At 34.6% G+C, this 21,753-nt stretch overlaps 1 pseudogene; it reads left to right on the plus strand.

Annotated features, from left to right (window-relative positions):
* The first annotated feature begins 5,899 nt into the window (after window positions 1-5,899).
* LOC110309929 lies at window positions 5,900-6,373 on the plus strand (annotated as a pseudogene).
* The last annotated feature ends 15,380 nt before the right edge of the window (window positions 6,374-21,753 follow it).

The raw sequence follows: 21,753 nt of genomic DNA on the forward strand, positions 1-21,753 counted from the left end.
ATATTTTCTTATTTGTGTGTTTGCATGTGTGTTATATAACTGTAACTTTTTATGTTTGGAGGCCACAGATTAATATTGGTCATTGTCCTTTAACAATGTCCACCTTAGCTCTTGAGCCTATGTTATCTTCTTAGCCCCTAGAGATTACTCATTGGTGTGACAGGCTGACCAGTCATTTCTGAGAACCATCTGTTCCTCTTGCCCCAAACCCAAGATTACAGACAGGCTTTTACTTCGAAGCTGAGCAAGCCTGTGAATCCAGGTCCTCACACTAGTGTAACAGGACTTGTACTCATTGACCAATTCCTTCATTCAAGTGTTTAATTAGATTTTTAAACAAAATTAAGATGATCCATTAAGAAAATGATTTCTATACACATTTAGAATTTCAATAAGGGAGGAATAATTTACTGTTAGGGCAATGTCTTCTATTCTGAGGCTGCTTCAAAGGTGTTCTATGGACAGATGTAAAATGTGTACTGTATGTATTGGTATACCTCCATTCTGCCAGTCTCTTGTTTGAAACATTTTATCCAAACTCTAAACATACATGATTTTTGACATCAGAAATATCTAGGTTAAAATATTCTATCCCCTTTAATAGACCTTCACACTTATATGAAAAGATTAAATAGCAACATAAAAGATTATCTCATTAAATTTTAACTGTACAAAACTAATTAATCAGCTTAATGTTGGACCAAAGTAATGAAAGCATTCGATTAGCAAGATAAAAATCAAGATTCAAACTATATAAATAGACCTATCTGCTTGTTTTATGATTTCTGGGTCTCAGTGTATTTGTCTGCCAAATTCTTGCATTCTAATTGTTGAGCATGGTGAACTCAGAATATGTCATTTGCTGGAATAAATTTGCTATATGGATGCAATCTTTGTCTCTTAATGTGATTTATTCAATGAAATAAAGTATCTATTAGAATCTGATAAAGACAGACTCATATCACACCAAGACAACTGAAGGTTTTCATGCAGTATCGCTGTGAATAGCCCTCTCATGAACAAGGAATATGAACTTACTTGTAGTAGAAGGCTTTATTATATACCCTAAAATAGAAGGGGGACATATTTCTAGAATAATGTTGCAACAAGTTTTTAAATATACACCTGTAAAGTTTTCCCCTGACTTCCATATGTGTGATGTGGGTTATTTGATGCTGTCTGCACTCTTCTCCCAGACTGAACCACAACATTCTGTAAAAGAAAACCTCATTGAAAGAGGAAGTAAGCAATTAAAAAAATAGCTTCAGGAAATCCCTGAAACTGAGCAGACTCACTTCTAGACCCCTCACTCCAAAAGAGTATATTAATAGTAAAGACTTCTGAGGTGCACTGTCAGAAAAACTCAGGTACCTAGAAGAAGCAGAGAGGATCTCATCAGCTCAATATAACCTGAGAAAATGTTCATTATCACGAGGAACAAACGAGTAGAGGAGCTGCCTGGAAGAGGGTTAGACCAAATGCACCACCTTGAAAGGACACTCTCCAGAGTGTTGAGCCTTTTGTAGGCTCTGCTGTGCACTCCAGGATTCTGCATTTGTGAGCTGTCACATGAGATGGCACAGGCTTTTGTGACAGAGCTGTGTTTTGAGTTATATATGCTCCTATAATGAAGCTCACTGATGTCCCCGTCAGCAAACCATATCCCACCACAACAGCAAACAACTCTCAAAACGTTATTTATTCTCAATGTTTTTGATGATATCCGAACATTGCTCTGACATGGCCTTCTTTTCAGGGTTAGTAGATATATGTGCATTGCACATTCCCAGGAAAATGTATTACAGCACACTTGTACACAAACAAACACATAATATACAACATACATAAACAAACAGTATCAGGAAGTAACTTCAAACAAATTTAATAGTATATGAACAATAGTTTAACAACAGGGAATGTAAAGGTCTATTAGATTTATAAAAGCATATAGACCATATTTGTCACCAAGAACATTTAAAGTATAAGAAACTTGCATTTGTATTATTTGTTCCAAACATGAAACCTAAAAATAGAAATAAAGAATAGGATTTATAGTTATGGTAAATTTTAGTGTAAATAACTACATCCATTTAGAAAATAATTTGTCAAAATCTGATAATCATAAATATGTTTAGTTCTGCTGATAATTTCATTAGCAGATGAAAGTAAATATATATATGATTAGTATAATATCTATAGTTATACATGTATATATTTCTAAGAATACACAGGCTATCATCATTATGACAGCACAGATGGAAAAAGGTAAAGAATCGGTGACTAAAGAGAACTGAATTCATATCATGATATTACATGAGTGGAATTTGAACTTTTATACTAGGCAGACCATATATAAATGACTGAAGAAGTTAGTAGTACGGTCATTACAGAAAAGCAAAAATTACTTAGAACTTATCAAAAATTTATGAAAGTTTAAGAATATTCAACAAACAAGTAAAACATGTAGCAAAATAATTTTGATATATTGTCATGATTTAAAAGAATTATATTTTCATGTACACAAGATGTATTTTTCTCTTTAGAAACAATTTAGAGCAAACATGCCAAACTGAATTTCTTAATTCAGTATATCATTACAGTTATAAAATATAATACTATAATCCTTCCAAACATTAAATATTTTATAATGAACTATGTTATGCTTACTAAATTCATGTAAAACTGTATAAAAAAACAACTAATTAAAATAATTCATTTGAGAATTAGCACTTAGAATTCTAAAAATAAGAGGAGAGGAGAGGTAGCATCTATAGTTTGAAATTCTCATTCATAGTTGTCTAAGCACTCACTCCATTTTGTTGTTGTTTGGTTTTTTGGTTTTTTTAATCACTATGATTTTACTATCATCTCCCTTAAAAATAGATCTGAATTTAATAGCTTATCACCTTGAAAACCATATCAGTAAACATAATAAATACCTAATACAGGTAAAAACATCTATAGAGTCCTTCTACTGCTTTCTAAAGAAACCTCCACTGGCGTTCAGTGATCCTTCGTCAAACTCAATGTAACTTCCAGGAAAATGCAACCATCTATCTGTGGGAAAACTGCTAAAGTTTTTTGTTGTTGTCGTTGGTCCATGTCCACAATGACCACTTAACTTCATATAATATGGAAGGCTCCCTCGTCAATAATTGGGCTTCTCCTTCTCTGACCTTGTCTGGGGAAATTCTACCTGAAGAATGTCACACAGCTTCAATTATCAATTTCCCTCCTGTACCAGCTAGTTTTGTGTCAACTTGACCTAGGCTGGAGTTATCACAGAGAAAGGAGCTTCAGTTGAGGAAATGCCTCCATGAGATCCAACTGTAAGGAATTTTCTCAATTAGTGATCAAGGGGGAAAGGTCCCTTGTGGGTGTTGCCATCTCTGGGCTGGTAGTCTTGGTTCTATAAGAGAACAGGCTGAGCAAGCCAGGGGAAGCAAGCCAGTAAAGAACATCCCTTCATGGCCTCTGCATCAGCTCCTGCTTTCTGACCTGCTTGAGTTCCAGTCCTGACTTCCTTTGGTGATGAACAGCAGCATGGAAGTGTAAGCCAAATAAACCCTTTCCTCCCCAACTTGCTTCTTGGTCATGATGTTTGTGCAGGAATAGAAACCCTGACTAAGACACCTCCTAATGATAAAATCTGTACTTCCAGCACCTGAGATTCCTGAAATGCTTCTCCAGGCTGAGGAGGCCTTCCAGGTACCCTAAGTCCCCAGCCTAGAAGTTCCTACTCTCAGTCCTTCAAATCTTTATAAGCTTTGAATCACCCTAAGTAAAGTGGATCTGAATACTGATTGCTGGTCCTGGTGAATAGGTGTGGTCATTCACTCTACATAGTCACAGGGTGTCTGAATGCTCAGCTGGGCCCTGTGGATTCAGTTGGCTGATGATCCACGAGAGTGGGGAGCTCCCCATCTTTCTGACTGGAAATGCCGAGTGATTCCAAATAAAGAGGAAAATGTTCTGGCTTCCTAATTCACAAAACCAGGGATCAAGTAACAGGTTTTAAAAGACTGCATCTTTTATACTGCATGATTAGTTAATGGATGACAGCTAATGGTAAATACACATAACTGAGACCACATCAATTTCTGAAACTTTGAAGCAAACCTGAATTATTGAGGATATAAGATTACAGAGGAAAATGAGGACCACCTGAAACTCTGATTCTGGGTTGACACCCTTAACACTTTTAGATGAAATGACATACTTATGTTTTAGTATTGAGACTGAAATGGGACTTGAGTTTAATAGTTTAATCATAGTTTATCTTAGATATGTCAGGAAATAATGAAAGAAATTATACACTTGGCTTTATGTGTTAATTTTGCATGAACTCTAATTTACCCTGTGAACCAGGTTAAGAAAGTAACTATGCATACTTCAGTATTAAGTAACAGAAGAGGATCTTTGACTGATACTTAATCATGCAGAAAATGCATAGCAGCACAATGAGACTGTATCCTTAGGGGATGGTGAGAGGTACTGCCTGAGCAGAGTTTTCAAAGAAGCATCAAGCTTTCTAAAGAAAACAGTGAAAGGAGAACAAAAAATACGACATTTATATGCATACAGACCTCAGAGCAGATGATCAGCCAGAGAAAAGTATTGAAACCTACAGATGTGTTAATTATACTGTGAGGAAAAGATGTAAATGTTGATGCAGTGTAAAGAGCTAACAAGACAAAAAGTCAGAGCAAAGAAGATAGTGCAACCATTTCTCTCAGAATGCTTTCAACTCACAGTGAGAGAATTTAATATCATTTTATTGGTGTTTGGAAAAGAACCAAAGACTGGAAACAGTGAAACCATTAATTTATCTACTGAGGGGGAAAAAGTCTTTATTGGCTCTATCTCTGGCTTAAGGAAATAAAAAATAAAAATCACTGAAAAGGTAAATGAAGTAAACTCAGTCCCTGCATCTCACTGAAGATAAGATAGACTTCATAGATAGTCTCTGATAGTCCAACTGGAATTAGGGAATTGACTGGCATGTCAATTACTACACCATGTCTTAGTCCCATAATATTCTGATTCATCCTAAATCACAAAATATTTCTAACAAGTTTTCCAATGATACCATGTCAATACTCTGAAATTTTTCTGAATTTTTATATATGCTTTGTGTTTGCATGTAAATATGAATACAGCTTATTTTAATTTAGATAGAGAAAAATGTTTTGTGAATATATCTAAGCATTTTGAATGAGAAGTAATGTGTCTGAATTCTCACAGCCAATTTTTTAAATGGTTACAAATTTGGTATCTCATTGTTTTCTCTACCTTAATATAGATATATACTAACTTTGACAAACGAATCTTTAAATTTCTTACAGGCTTTCATGTACTTGTATATGATTATAACCTTCCTTTATAATGTTTGTATGCATACATGTTAACATTAGTTTACATGTATAAATGGAGTGTTTACAATGGCAGTTAAGATCTATCTCAACTAAATTATTATCATTGCAGCAACTAAAACATACAAACAGTATGTTTGTATGCATACAGTACAAAGCAGAGTTAGAGGTAGAGTTTACTAAAAATAGCACTATTTGGTGGACAAGGAACTAGGAAGAGAGACATAGAGGAATGGAAGGAAGACTGAGACTGTCTTGGGATGTAATATTCAAGAAAATAAAATTTAAAAACCCACTTTCTATATTGGTTAAACAATTTAGAAAGAAATGTCATTTAAAAACAACACAATTCATAATGCATAACTGTAGGCTATAATGATGTTCAAACTTGGAAAACAAATATATGCAGAACTTTCCCAATCAGTAGTGAAAATAATCAACTAACATTCTTTGAAACAATTGATGGCTTGCTTTTTGTCCTGGCATCTATAAATTAGAATGTTATTTTAGAGGGTTTGCACCAAAACATGTCAGAGGTTGAATCCAAGTCAGTGCTGTTCATGTGTCTCAATAACATTTGCCAGTCACCCATTGCAGAAGCAGTGTTCAGAAAATTGGTAACTGATGAAAAGGTCTCAGATAATTGGGCCATGGACAGCTGTGCTGATTCCAACTGGAAGGAACATGGGCTGGTCCCCAGACCCAAGAGCTGTCAGCTGCCAAAGAAATCGTGGCATTAGCACAGTCCATAACTCAAGACAGATTACAAGAGAAGACTTTGCCACCGTCAATTATATACTATGTATGGATGAAAACAATCTGGGAGATTTGAATAGAAAAAGTAATCAAGTTAAAAACTTCTGAAATTGAGCTACTTGGGAGCTATGATCCACAGAAACAACTCATTATTGAAGATACCAACCATGGCAATGACGGACTTCGAGGTGGTGTACCAGCAATGCCTTAGGTGCTACAAGGGCTTCCTGGAGAAGACTTACTAGCAGGTCCTACCCACCACCATTGAGCAACTCACTCATCAGTGCTATGCCCAAGGGTGGTGGAAGGCTTTAGCACCATACCCTACCTCTCTTTTCAGCTGACTTACTGTATATCTTTAAAATAATTGTAGGTGGATTAAGGCATGTTTAGAAGGATAAAAACATTTGAGTCAGACAGTTTGAGGTGTGGCTAAACGTTCTTAGACTAACTAAACCTCTGACCTTGCCATAATTACAAAGTGCAAGAAATAAATATGAAAATGTCCATGCAGATTACATTCATTTGCTCTTTTTTCTGATGAGACTATTGATATTTCTCTCTCTCTCTCTCTCTCCCCTTCTCTTTACTTTTTCCTACTTGCTTAATATATACATATATTCATAAATAGCTTCATGTATTTGGGGAAGTGTATATTTGGGGAAAAAAGCAAGATTTCAACTACTAGCTATTTTCATATTTATTTGAACATTTTTTTCTCAATGATAACATAGCAGTTTTTCTCGAACTTGTAAATGATCATTCTTCATGATGAATCATGGAGAAAACTTCATGGACAAAATTTTAACAAATTGCCTCATTATCTAAAACAGCATCAATTTTTATGAATGTAATACACAAATCTTGGTTTACAAATACAGTATAATTTATCTACTTTAAATACAAATAACGGCCCTGCACGTATATATATTTTAAAGTAAACACAATGCTAGTATCAATCTATAATGACTCGGAACTCTTCTTGTACTGTCTGTCACCACCTCAGTAGACTATTTGTATACAGATGTCAAATATAACAACTTACAGGTCTCAGTCCAAAGCCTATAATAGATGGAAGCCAGGGCAGGAGCTCAAGTTAGGAACATGGAATCAGGAACTGAAGCAGAGGCCATGAAGAATGGTATTGACTGGCTTGTTTCCTGTGGCTTGTTTGTCTGCTTTCTTATAAAGCACAGGTCCACAAATACAGGGATGGCAATGGACACAGCAGTCTAGGTCTTCCCAGATCAGTCATTAATCCAGAGAATACTTCACCAAGTGTCCTATAGTCCAATCTGATTTTCTTGACTGAGGTTTGTTTTTTTTTTTTTTTTTCCTATGAATCTAGTTTATGTCATTTGGTAAAACAATCCAGCCCATGCATCCTTCTATGTGTATAGATTTTTATAAGTAGTCTCTTTATGTACAATGCAAACAACTTCGACTAATCAAGCATGCACACAAATGTGGCCAAGGAGGTTAACAACCTCATGATATTGTAGCCTGCAATATCCTGAGTGCCAGGAATATTAATCTTAACCAGCATAAACAGCTAAATGTTTTATTCTATCTATTTGTTTCTCCATGTATTACAACTTTAAAATATACATTTCTTATGAAAGTATTTAATGTGTAATACTTAAATTAATTACTTCATTCATTTAACTATTTGTGATGGATTATTTTACATGATACAAACTAATTTGTGTGTTACATCATTTTCTGTTCATGATTTCAGTATTATTTTGTAAGACGCGTAAATATATAAATGTATCCTAGTGAATCTGTCTAGAGTTGCTGCCATTTACATGTTTCTAGGAGTGAATACTCCATATTGGAAAACCATTTGGGTTCTGCTCCCTGAAAAAGACTAATGTTTCCTCTCCCAGAAGCTCTTCATTGGAACCCTGTGAAATTAACCTCACTTATTTTTATGTAACTGGTGTTGTCATTGTGTAGGTCTAGCATAAAAAGCCACACTACTGAGATATTGTGACTGGAGTCTCCCTGTGACTTTCAGAGACACATTCTTACATCAGTCTTCCTGTTCCTCTGAATTTACAGTCTTTTGACCCTCTTCCATGATTTTCCTTGAGTCTTATATGGTGGAGGGGTGTATGTTGTTGACGTATCAGTAGATGCTGGGCACCTAGTATTAGATGTTCTCTGCACTTTGACAAGTAATGATGTGTGTCATGGTCTCCCTCTAAAACAACATAGCCTTTATTGATGAGGGAATCTGCATGTATTGATGGGTATAGGGATAAGTAGTTTAAAAGCAGTTAGGAATTACTGTGGTTTAGGAAAGCAAAAATAGATCCATTATCTTACAAGAAACTAGTGATTAACTAAGTTTAGAGTACCTGGCACGATTTGTCTATACTTGAAAAATCTTACAAGAATGCTAAGTGATAGATCTCCCAAGTATTAAAAATTGTTATTGAACACGTGACAAATTTTATAGGCAACATAGCTCAATGCCAGGGAAAGCTTTCATATAGTGAAAGTGATATATAATTAATGTTATCCATAGTGCATTTTACCATGTACATAAAAAAGAATTATGGAAAGCAGAAAATAGTGAGAAAAGAAAGGTGACTCAATTGTTAAATGAGCTTACTGTCAAATCATGAAACCATGTATTTACTTCATAGCTGCTTCATAAAATGTCAGTTGTACTGCAAATGTATAAATTCATCTCTCAGGGAAACCAGGACCTTTTCTGTCCTCCAAGTATGCATATACACATGCCCACATTAGAATTACCAATATATATATATATATATATATATATATATACAGAGTCACACACTGTACACAAATAAATTTTAGAAATGAAACCTGGCAGATAATGAAGTTGGAAGAATCTATTTACCTATAACATTTTCTAATTTATTTGAAAAGTTAATGAAGTTCTTCTATTATGTACACAGAGTAGCTCATATGAATTGGTATTAGCATTACTTATTTCATTAAAAAAATCTTTAAAAAACAATGAAGCATTAAATTTCTATTCCAGTTGGCTTATAGAGAATAGGTGTCACTTAAATAAATAAAAGTATCCAAATTTTGACAGAAATAAATTCATACACAAATGTTCATGTTGAGATATTGCTTAAAAATGTTTCAGATACTTAACTAAGATGTAACAAATGGAGAAAAGAAAGCATTAAATGTTTAGGTATTATATTAAAAGATACCATGAAACATTTAAAGATCTTTTAAACTTTTAACTATACCAAACATAAAAAAGGAGAAATTAAATATTATATCCTTGCAGTGCAACTTATTAAATTTAATCTGAAAACAAATTTAATGAGAATTTTAATGTTATCTTCATACTTTGAAATTTTCACAAATGAATACATTATGTTTCAATCATATTTATATTTCTCTTTTTTTATATCTTCTCATAGACCAAGCCCTGAATGAATGTCCCTCCTGACTTCATGTCCTTTATTGTTATTAAGCAACTGAGTCCAGTCTCTATGTGCATATGACCATGTAGTGATCTAGGATTCAATGATGCAAAGGTCCTAGCTTTGAAAAATAAAATGACTCTCCTTCTCCCTCTAGCTATGAACTGTGGACAGCTCCTCCTGTATGCCTCACCCATGCATAAGTGTGAATGGCACAATCTTGTGTGCATTCCAGGAATTCAGCCATAGCCACTGGCTTTGTCATGTGCAGGAGACACTGATGCTCAGTGCCCTTTTCAAGTACTCCCTGAGTTTTCCTCCTCCCCTTTGGAGAGGGGGTATCAGGGACTGATATGCATATCCACTTAGAGCTAAGCATTATACAGTGGTTTAGTGTCTACATTTGACCACTGACAGTGACTTTAATAACTGCCAGCCACTGTAAAATGTAACTAAACTTCAAATCGTAATTGGTTCATGGGTAGAACTGTTGTGTATTTCAGTATTATTTTCCACATACCTAATCAGGCAGTGGCACTCTGGTGTGCATTACTGCTCAGACCATCTTTTTCAGATGAGCACTAGATGGACAGAATTATTTATGTTTACAGACAGATTATATAATGTCAGTTTTCAGAAAATCAGTCATCCAAAATTGTAAATTTTGTTATTCTTTTAAAACAAATTGAAAAAGCTAGTATCTCAAAGGTGTCTTCCAGTTCATTAACAGTTTACCTATTTATTTAAGTCCTTTTGTTTTAAACTTTAAAACATTAAATTAAAAACATTAAGTGTTTCTGATGTTGCCTATAAGTAAATTTAAGTCCTGCTCAGCAAGTGACATTTGGCTGAACTGCTCAGCACCTGTCCGGTTAACAAGCAGTAAATGCTTGCCTTGCTGAACAGGACAGGTAAAAAGCCTTCTAGGATATTTATTTTTACTGCAGGCCTCATGGGTTTGTCTTCCTTCTGCCTGATGCTATTGTGATATTCCTCCCTCAGGAAACGACCTTGCTGTGCACATGCCTGAGTGGGTAATAAAAAATAATTTCTAGTGACTGTTGGCTTTTAAGTGCTTTATTTTTACAGTTTTATACCTTAACGGGACGAATGGAAGGTGCATCAAGCCAGCCAGCAGCTGATCCAGAAGAGAGCTAAATGACAAGACAAGCTATTTTACTAACACTCTTCTCGAATTTCATTTTCTGTTTGTCTTGTAAGACTGGTGGCTTAGATTAGAATAGCCCTCACAGGGTCGCTCAGATATTTGTATGCTTCCTTCTCAGTTGGTAAACTGTTCAGGAACGGTTAGCTGGTATTGCTCTGTTGAGGATATGTGACCTTGTTGGAGGTGCCTCATTGGGAATGGCCCTTGAAGGTCTAAAACCACACCAGGCCCAGTCTCTCACCTAGCCTGCTGCCTATGGATCAGGTTATAAGCTCTCAGCCCCATGCCTGTGTGCCTGCTACCGGGCATCCTCTCTTGGAAATGGGCTAATATTCTGAATTTATAAACAAGCCCTTGATAAAACATTTTCCTGAATAGGAGTTGCCTTAGCCATGTTATCTCTGTCAGCACAGAACAATAACTAATACGAAGGCTATGGATATTTATTATATCACTAAATTCATACATTAGTTTCAAACAATCTTTTAGATTGTTTAAAAAGGTCTCCAATAGATGGTTTTCTTTCATGAGCAGTTGAGATTGTTTACCAGATAAAGGTAATTGTCAACATGTCTGAAAGTAAGAGATCTACTTACAAAACTTACAAAAGCTATCTTATGACTGTCAAACATATTTGTAGTAAAAAACAGCATCCTCCTGGAGACAGGGTAGGGGGATCAGGAGGAGGTATGGGATGGGGAGCGGTCCTGGAAGCAGACCTAGAGGGAGATAAAGACTAAACTGGAAAAAAGGATTAAAGAATAAAAAAAAATCTTGAACTGCTAAAGACATTATACTTAATGACACTATTTCATTTTTTTCCAAAATTAAATATAATTCAGGGAAATGAGGAGAGGTTAATATATATGTTTCTTGTTGGGTATTCAAATTCTTAGTGCCTTGGGTAAATAGTTTGTCACAGCTGGGTTTTGCTTACATTTATTGACTTTCTGCAGATTCATATTAATCATTTTTCTATATACATTTTATTACAATATCTTTTATTTCATAAATCACTGATACTCAGAAATCATCATGTTCCCTTATATCTAGAATTTGCAAAAGTCTATCATTCATTTTTGAGAAAGAAACATTTAGTGTTTCTATAAATTAATAAGAATATATTATCAATATTTGTCTCTGATAATAATAAGACTCACAATATAGCTAGTTTCCATAAGGGTATTAATAACATCTATATTTTCTATAGAAATATTTCCCAGAGAAGTACATTCATATTATTTTCAGCAATAAAAGCTTAACCTAGTAAGTAAAAACATCAAACCAGCTGATCGCAAGTTTTATTTTGCCTGTTTTGCACCTTGTTGGGCTGGAATCCGATATGTCAGCACTCCCGCATGGTTTACCTTACAGTTTATTGCACAATCTTGAATTTACCACATTTTACAGTTACATCACTTCTATCTCTTTAAAAACATTTCTTTTTTTTATTACTAAACAGTAAACCTTTTCAAGTGTAGAGGATATCATGAGATTTGAAGGATAGATTAACTGCCTTGCAAATGGCATGAGAAATGTCACATTTTATGAATCATAGTTAACTAGATCTAACAAATGATGTGCCATGCATTTCATAGGGCATTACAGGAACAGTCCATCTGAGCACAGTGAAAGGATTTATTATTGAATTTCAAAGCACCAGCAAAGGATATCTTTCTAGCCAGTTTTGGAAGTTATGTGTCCAAGAGTCTTTCAAACACCATCAGTATCTAAGATGCTTCTTATATGAGATGAATGAATACATGGCGGAAATTCTGAAGTGTGACAATTATGCAATTTTAGGTGCACTTTATATTCTTCCCATTTTCAGGGATTTGTTACAAATTGCAGTTAATTCTAAGTGTGAAAATCAGCCAAGGAGTTCCAAACATATTATTGTATATTAAACATTTCATGTATGTAAACTGTTTTATAAATGTAAGGCAGTAAATGTATAAATGTTTACAAAAATTTGCTTTTGAAATCATTATTGTATTTGTTATATGTCAATTTTATATGTGTATGTATTATATTCTGATTATTTTTCTTCCCTCAAGTCCATTTAATCACTTCTAATATATATCAATGACTTCCCTAAATTTATTTATTTTTTCTGCTTCATTTTTTCTTTGTTTTGTTTGTTTGTTTGTTTTTGGTTTTTTGGGTTTTTTTTTTTGATACATTTAGCTAAACAGGGGTGTGTGCTGGATCATTAGATTGGAACTATGCTTTGGAGATTGGTAGGATCATTACTGAGCATTCAACTGAAAACAGTTATTCTTCGCCCTATTGAATCCATCAGTAATAAATAGCTGGGAAATATAGTGTAGGGCACTCTGAAGCCCTACTCAAACCTTGGCAACTCTTATACAAATATGGAACCAGTGTTTGGTGTGTTGAAATATGGATGACAATACCTATGTATTTCCCAGAGATTCATTGCCCCTATTTTCACCCTCTGCTTCTTATATTCTTTTAGCCCTGTCTTCTGCATTCTTCCTGGAAGCTTTAGATGAGTTGGTATGAGTATCTTATATATGGTGGATCACTCATCTATGGCTTATTGACAGTGCCTTGTACAGCCATAAATGTCTGCAATCACCATGTTCAACTGGGGAGAAAAACTAGATTTAGCATGTGAGTCTGTATAATTATAAATATTCACATGGAAGCTTGATGCTGTGTATATGTCCACAAAATTATTGAATCATTCATATAAGTCCTTTAATCTACTCCACTATTTGGCTTTGACCATGTTTAAAGCTCTAGGAATAGATTCCCTTTTCAGAATCAGGTCTCTAATTTGATTAGAGAGAATTTGGTTCCTCCCATAGCAGTAATCTTATTATTACACTGAAAAAAAAAAACCACAGCAGGGTTTTATTATTTATTATAAAGTAATTTATCCATATATTTATAGTTTTATTTAATGCAGTTCATTATTTAATTATAAGAATTAATAATTTAAGAAGAATGTGTGTAGTAAACATTCTTTCTACTAACCAAAATCAGATACCTCTGTTAAATACAATTTAATAATAGTAAATACAATATAATGCACATGTAGTTTATTATACAGTCTCAATTTAAATTAAAATTATACATGTAAATATTTTGGACCATAATTTTATGATACATTTTATGTTACTAATACTCTTTTGTGACAGAAATAAAATACAAATAATAAAAATAAGCCAAAATAATATAAATTTATAGTACATATAAAGAATCTTATAAAATTTAATTTATATAATACTGATTAAATTATATTGCCTTATACCTAGAGATATCCTGTAATTTTTATATCAAATTAAGGATGCTACAGGTATCCCTATCTCTTTATCACAGAGATAATCATTTTTGAAATTTATATTCACTAATCTGCAACTGTGTGTATAAATTATACAATTATGTCATATAAAAGTTCAAAGAAGGTTCATATCCTGGACCTGGAATCACAAGCTGTTTTAAGCATTCAAGTGTTGGTACAGGGAGCAAAATTCAGGTCATATAGAAGATCAGCAAACACTTTAGTTTTTAATTTATAGTTTTAAATTGAAATATATTCTACATTATTACCTCAATTCTCCTTTTGTCCTATAACACTTTCTATATTCATCCCTTTTGCTCTTATTTAAATTAATTTTATTTATTGTTATACACACATATTTGTTCATTTGTCCATGCATGGTGCATGCGCGTGCACACACACACACACACACACACACACACACACAAGTAGTGTTGCCTATAAATCATCAGGGATTACCACTTGGGATTGGGTAACAGAACCCTTTGCCTGGCAACACTGTTTATCCTTTTCAGCACGTTTTAGTTCTTCATCTAGTATTGAGATTCCATGAGAGTCCCCACTTCTGAATTAGGATCTATATTGCCAGTGTCTTTTTTCAGGTCTTGAATTTTCAGTCATGTTGATGATACATTTTTTTGTGTATCTGATTTGACATATTTAGTAGATAAAATCTCATAAGTTCCTAATGCACTAGATCTTAGACTATCTCCGGAACTACATCTGCAATGCTCACTATGCTAAATGTGTAGGCATTGGGCGCTGTAGATATATCACTTGACGCTATACATCACACATTCACTTGTTTTCGAGGCAAGATTTTTAACCACTGAACCACCTTTCTGTCTTCTATAGTCATTTTAACAGCTATTCAATGGTGTGTAACAATGAAACAGTGCATTAAATGAGCAGTTATAGCTACACTATTGCATATGTTGGGAATGATGCTCACCTTTAAGAATGAATGGTGCATTTCTTCCAAACATCTTGAAATCTGTGAATGGAAATTTATTTCAAAGCCAAGCAAAGCATTTTCCCTGTAGGTCAGTACGGTCTTGAACCCATGTAACATGAACCCAAACCATGGAACTATTTGGGGTGTGAAAAACAACCATGAGTATTGTTGGTAACATCATGGTATTTATTACATTTCCCTTCATTCTTCATTGTTGCTTTCCCTCTCTCTCCTTTCCATGTTACCTTCATTCATTTTAAGGTTTTCCATTCTTCTATAGAAGTGCTCAGTTCAGAACAATAGCAATCTCCTGATGACTTCTAGTGTAGAAATTTTTCTTTTACTTGAATTAATCCTAATCAGATCATTTTCCACAAGCATATCTTGAAGTGAAAGTTTATTAATGATGAGACCCACGAATAAAGTCTCAAAAAGCTATCAATTCATAAAAATGGCATATAACTATACATGAAGGGGAAGCCTTGTAGATATGTTTTAGATCCCAACACATTCTACACTTATATAAGATGGAAACTAAGAATTGTCCATTGTATTCATAAATACTTTAAATATCAACAAGGTATTCCTCTTCCTGTGTGTTGGGGTATATTATTTTGCAAGAAATTATTAAAGAAGTATATTCTAAAATATTTAAAGATATAGATGTGAAAAAAAGATGGAGAAAGTTGAAAACTGAGAAAGATGGGGAAAAGAGCAACTGGGAGAAAAAAAAGTGAAAGAGATAGGATGTTATAGGGAAGGAGGGAGAGACTGGATGGATGGAGGGAGTTACTGTGAATTAACAAAATATAATGATTTGATGCATTAGAGAATGTATTAGTCAAGGTTCACACAACTTCTGAAATGTCTCTATATATTAAGTATTAAGAGAATTTATTGGAATAACTTCTAGTCTGCAGTCCAACTATTCCAATAATGGAAAAACATGAGTGAGAAGAACAAGAATGTAGTAGTTGCTCAGTCCCATGAGGCTAGCTGCTTCAGATGATCCTTCTGTATAAGGTTGAGTCCTGATGAAGTCAGTTCCAACATGTGTGCTGTCGAGTAAGTGCAACCAAGCAAAAAAGATAAACCTTTCTTTTTCCATTGTCTTTATGTAGGCCTCCAGCAGAAGGTATGGCCCAGATGACAGGCGTGTACCACTATGCCTGGATATGGAAGTTTCTCTGTCCCAGACTCACCTTGAACTCAGCAATCTGCTTGCCTTTTTCTCCCAGGACTCAAGGTATGTAATTCATTGTCTGCGCTTAAGCTTTTCATGGCAGGTGTGCCTCAATATCTGCATTAAAATCGTGTGTCATCCCAAGTCAATATCCAGGTCAAAAACCTGGGTCTTCCAGCATAAGATCGGGATCATAGGTGTGTCTTCCATTTTGGGATTGTAGTTCACTTCAGATTTCATCAAATTGACAAGCAGGAATAGCATTCACAGAAACCATAAAGCTGGCTTTCTGACATGTATGACATATGCTGCTCAAGTTGCTGCTTCTTAGTTGCTAAAAGGCAGGCCACCAGGAAACCACTATATCTACAAAATGCTCCCAGTTTTAGAAAGTTTAATTGGAAGAGATATACTTAGAATTTGGCATAATATTGTGTTGATTTTTTTTTTTTTTTTACTTCCAGGAAGAAAGAAAGAGAGAGAGAAAAAACATGATTAACAAAGTTGAAAGGTAGTTTATCTTTTTACCCCTTAATTAATATAAAAGCATATAAGTCACTAAGTGTCTAAGTGAGAGTATATTAAAGTTGAATCTTTTCTATCATAGGGGAGTTAACAAGTATGGTGAGAAGGATCGAGACAAATAGGCAGGCAAATGTGATAGAGGTGTTTGATATAAAATCTCCAAAGAATTAATAAAATGTAAGGTTGGAAAAGAAAATAAATATAGAATGACACAGTTCTTAATAAAATTCAGGTGGGGAAAGACATTATAACTGAGCCTTCTAGGAAGACTAGATAATCAATCGGTAGTGAAATATTGGTAAATCTGAGGAAGAAGGATGCTGGGAAGGTAGAAATGAAAAAAATCTGTAGAATTTTTCTCTGAATGAAAGAAGAAAAAAATAAAATTTTAGAATATATGTGATTCTTGCATGTGAATATAATCTTTCTATCAAAGGTTTGCACACATTCATACACAGACACTCATACTCACACTCACACACACTTACATACCCTCATATGCACATATTCTACTTCCTAATATAGAAGCCATTTACTAGTCATCTCACATGTTAATCACTTTCAATCAATAGAACACAGACCTGAAGGGAGATGCACTAGTGGATACATTAAACACTGCAAACACTTCCCTTAGGTCCTGACTTTGAATCCCTAAAACTCAAATGAAGCAGACACAGTAGCAAGCATCTCTAATCCCAGTGTTTCTATTCTGAGACATGCAATGAGGACAGGATAATCTCTGTTAATTGCAAGGTTGATTAAACTAGAATATGCAGATATAAAAACAACAAAGAAACCTTGTTTAAAACAAGAGAAAAGCAAGAACTGATATCAAAATTTGACCTTTGATTTCTCTATATGTGCTGTGGCATGTGCATATTCATATTCACCAATGCACACCTTCACATACATCAGACATAAAATGTACATATATTTACACACACACACACACACACACACACACACACACACACACACACACACACAAATACACATGCATCCAAACCAAAGGAAATCTATAGTACAATGTAAATCCTGAGATACCTTTGTGGATTAGAATATGGACTATTGCTACAAAGAGCGATTGCAATGTATCTAGAAACTAGAATTGTTTCAACAGAAAAGAAAAGAAACGAATATTATTTAGAAAATTACTCCCACTATCTGTAAATGTGGGCCTAGTCAGAGAACAAATGAAAAAGACAGAAATAACTCTTCTGCTGCAGCTATTACCGAATCTATCTGCTTATGATATTTTCTTATCTATGGAACTAGCACAGTCATTCAAAAGGCTTAAATTTAGAGACAGGCTGTACAAATGTTTGAATTACTTCTTCTTGGGCTCATAAAATGTCAAGTACAGCAATTGTTATATTTGCCTCTTTATGAATTGTTGTTCCTTTTTCTGCCATAACATCCTTTTAAATATATTTATTATAATGTAGATTGCTTAAAACGTGCATAGCATTAAGTGAAGGCAATAGAATATTTCAGAGTGAGATTTTCATCTTTTCTGCCCTCTACTGATAGGAATTTTTTTCCTATAAAGTGCAAAGCCTATTGTCTTGTTTATCAACAATTTAATATAGAAAGAAAAAATATTTATTATCAAACATAAATGATACAATTTTATTTTATATTTTTAATAATAAATACTTTGTATGAGATTGAGTTCAGAGAATCACTGTTCTGATAACCTATTGGAGTTAATACATTTTCTGCTTTTTTTTTTCATCCTAGTAAACATAGAAATAGAGTAAATGAAATCTCAGTGATGACTTTTGAATCTTTTCCATAATTTGGTACTCAAATATGATTTAAAGACTGGATGCATTAATAAAATAAAGGAAACAATTCCTGACAATCTTTGCTTATCATGTCTGTGGTACAAACTATATTTTATACTCCACAAAACTTCATATTTCTAACTGTGAGCTAACAAACAAAACAAATTGAGAAATGAAGTAGTGCCGGCACACTGTTTCAGGCACATAGCCCATGCTCTCAGAGGGTTTCAAAGGCATATACATTTGTTCCTTGTGCACATTGCTTGCAACTCATGTTCAGTTATTATTTTTTTTTTTAGTTCTGGATGTTTGTTAGTTTTCATTTTCCAGCAGGAACTTTCTGTAAATTAGTATGCTAAGAAACTAAACAGAAACATTTAATTCTTTAACTTTTATAACAATGTTGAATCTCAGCTAGGAGTGGTGGTACACACCTTTAATCCGAGCACTCAGAAGGCCCAGGCAGGCAGATTTCTGAGTTCGAGGACAGCCTGGTCTACAAAATGAGTTCCAGGACAGCCAGGGCTCTACAGAGAAACCCTGTCTTGTAAAACAAAGACAAAAACAAAACAAAAATTTGAAAAATAGGTATATTTTTCAAACTGTAGCATGTGAGAGCGAGTGCGCATATGCATGCCTGAGTGCGCATGTGCAGACACCTTTAAGGATGAACTGCCCTTGTTTTATGTACTGATCATTTTGAAGTGATAATATCTTTTTCTCAACTTGAAAATAAAACTCTGTGTGGAATGCATTCTTACAAAGGTTTTAGTAATAAATATCTGCATGCAAACACCACTTTGAAGCCAAGTTCTGAAAGTCCACAATCTGTACTCATGGAAGAGTCATTTTGTTTCTTGATGCTTCAGTGCCCTCCCTAATGAGATAGATTAAGATTCTTACCTCAGGAAATAATCATGAACATTGTGTATATGTGTGTGCATAGAAATTACCAGTGACACTTTCTCCCTCTAAGTGAACATTTTGGAAATATAACCATTTTGTTAACAGCAATAATGACAGTAAAGACATAAATCAGGATATTCCTAAAATGCCATGAAAGGATTAGATGGATATTACATGTGGCTTCATATATTTTGTTCATTAGTCATTGCAGTTTTACATGATGGAGCTTCATTTGAAATGAAATTCTTTTTTTTTTTTTTTACATATAAAACTATTTGTATTACATCTTTTCCTCAATTACATTTCCAATGCTATCCCAAAAGTCCCCCATACCCTCCCCCCTACTTCCCTACCCACCCTTTCCCATTTTTTTGGCCCTGGCGTTCCCCTGTACTAGGGCATATAAAGTTTGCATGTCCAATGGGCCTCTCTTTCCAGTGATGGCTGACTAGGCCATCTTTTGATACATATGCAGCTAGAGTCAAGAGCTCCGGGGTAAATTCTTAAGGGACAAGAACAATACTTATAATGTGTGTGTTATAATGTGTGTGTGTTGGTGTGTGTGTGTGTGTGTGTGTGTGTGTGTGTGTATCTCCCAAATTAGAGTCATTTGGCATGGCTGAAAAGTAGTGAGACCAAAGTATAGTTTAATCAATTTTTACTTACTTTTAATGAAATAGAAAGTTTTTTGAGTGGTTTTAAGTAGGTGATTGGTACATAGAGTTCTTACCTGTCTTTAAGAACAATTTTCTTTGCAACAAGCAGAGACAACATCTCAAACCAACAACAATTAACAAAAACATACCCAATCAAGATTCTAAGTTGTGGTGCCCAGTCCATATGATACATCTATTAGACAAGTGTTGAACCTAAGACTCAAAAAATAAACAATGTCAGAATCAATGTGCATCATATTGTAGAACTGGAAAAGCTCATGAATATTAAACCCTACAGAGAGAGCTACAGGTAATAAACAAATGCTGAACTACAAAGAAATGGTCTTCCATATGGAGGATATCAAATGAGTATTCAATTCAATGTTTAGTCGTACGAATATATGCATGTAAGTACAATTACATAGACAATTTGTATATTTAGGATTTCACAGTTTTCTCAATGCCAGCCTCACTTACATAGGTTACTTGCCCACCTCATAAAGGGCAGATGTCCAAAACTGATCCAGCTGTCTGGTAAGGGAAGTTCTGTTACATCTTTCTATTTTAAACAGCACTTTTGATATATATATATATATATATATATATATATATATATATATGGCAGAGTTCTACATAAATTTTGTTCTAGATTATTTATTTGTAATTGTGTGCATATGTGTATGTGTGTGTGTGGTATTTGCCTACGTTTTAGTGTATGTGTTCATGTCTCATGTATTGGGGAAGAGGATGCCTGCTGTCCTACCAAGTCACACTTTGCCTTATTCCTATAAAGTAGTCTCTCACTGAAACTTGAACTAACTGGTAACAAAAAAAGCTCCAGTAATAATTCTATTTCCATTGATATACATTACTTAGAAAAAGGCTCCTCTGTGGGAATCCGTTGCAGAGTGGCAGTTACAGAGTGGCACTTGCAGAGTGGCAGTTGCAGAGTGGCAGTTGGCTTCTGCTGGCTGCCACACATACATAGGCAGTAAAGGTTCTTTTGCCAAGATGAGGTTTTGAGAATTAGCCAAAGTTAGCCAATCAGATGAGAGAAAAGTTAACCAATCAGATGAGAGACAAGTTAACCAATCAGATGAGAGAGAATGCCTCTCCTAGGCCTATATAAGCAGCAGCAGTTTTGGGCTTGGGGTCACTTTGCCTCTGCAATCAAGCTCTCCCAATAAATGTGTGTGGAAGGATCCTGTTGCAGCTTCATTCTTCCTGACCAGTCTGGCATGCACAAGACTCCTCTGAAACTATGCCTACTTTAAAAATTGGTACTGAGAATTTGACCTAAGTCCACGACATTTCTTGTTTGTTTGTTTGTTTGTTTGTTTGTTTGTTTCAAAACAGGATTTCTCAGTATAGTCCTGGCTGTTCTGGAACTCAATTTGTAGACTAGGCTGGCCTTGAACTCAGAAATCTGCCTGCCTCTGCCTCCCGAGTGCTGGGATTAAAGGCATGTGCCACCATGTCTGGCTAAGTCCATGACATTTCATATCAAGGGACAGATTTTCAGAGCCGTCTCCTCTGTTCCCTGGGTATAATTTTTTCACAGGTTATAATGTATTTTTATTAATTAAAAACAGGTAGGGAGAACCTGTAGAGACCACATCCAGAGGTCAGGCAAAGCCCCTGGCTGGGGGAAGGAACCACCCACTCATTTCAAAATTCTTAACCCAGAAGGACTCCTGTCTAATGGAAAGTTAGGAA

Source organism: Mus caroli, chromosome 14 (assembly GCF_900094665.2).
Source record: "Mus caroli chromosome 14, CAROLI_EIJ_v1.1, whole genome shotgun sequence".
Taxonomy (NCBI): domain Eukaryota; kingdom Metazoa; phylum Chordata; class Mammalia; order Rodentia; family Muridae; genus Mus; species Mus caroli.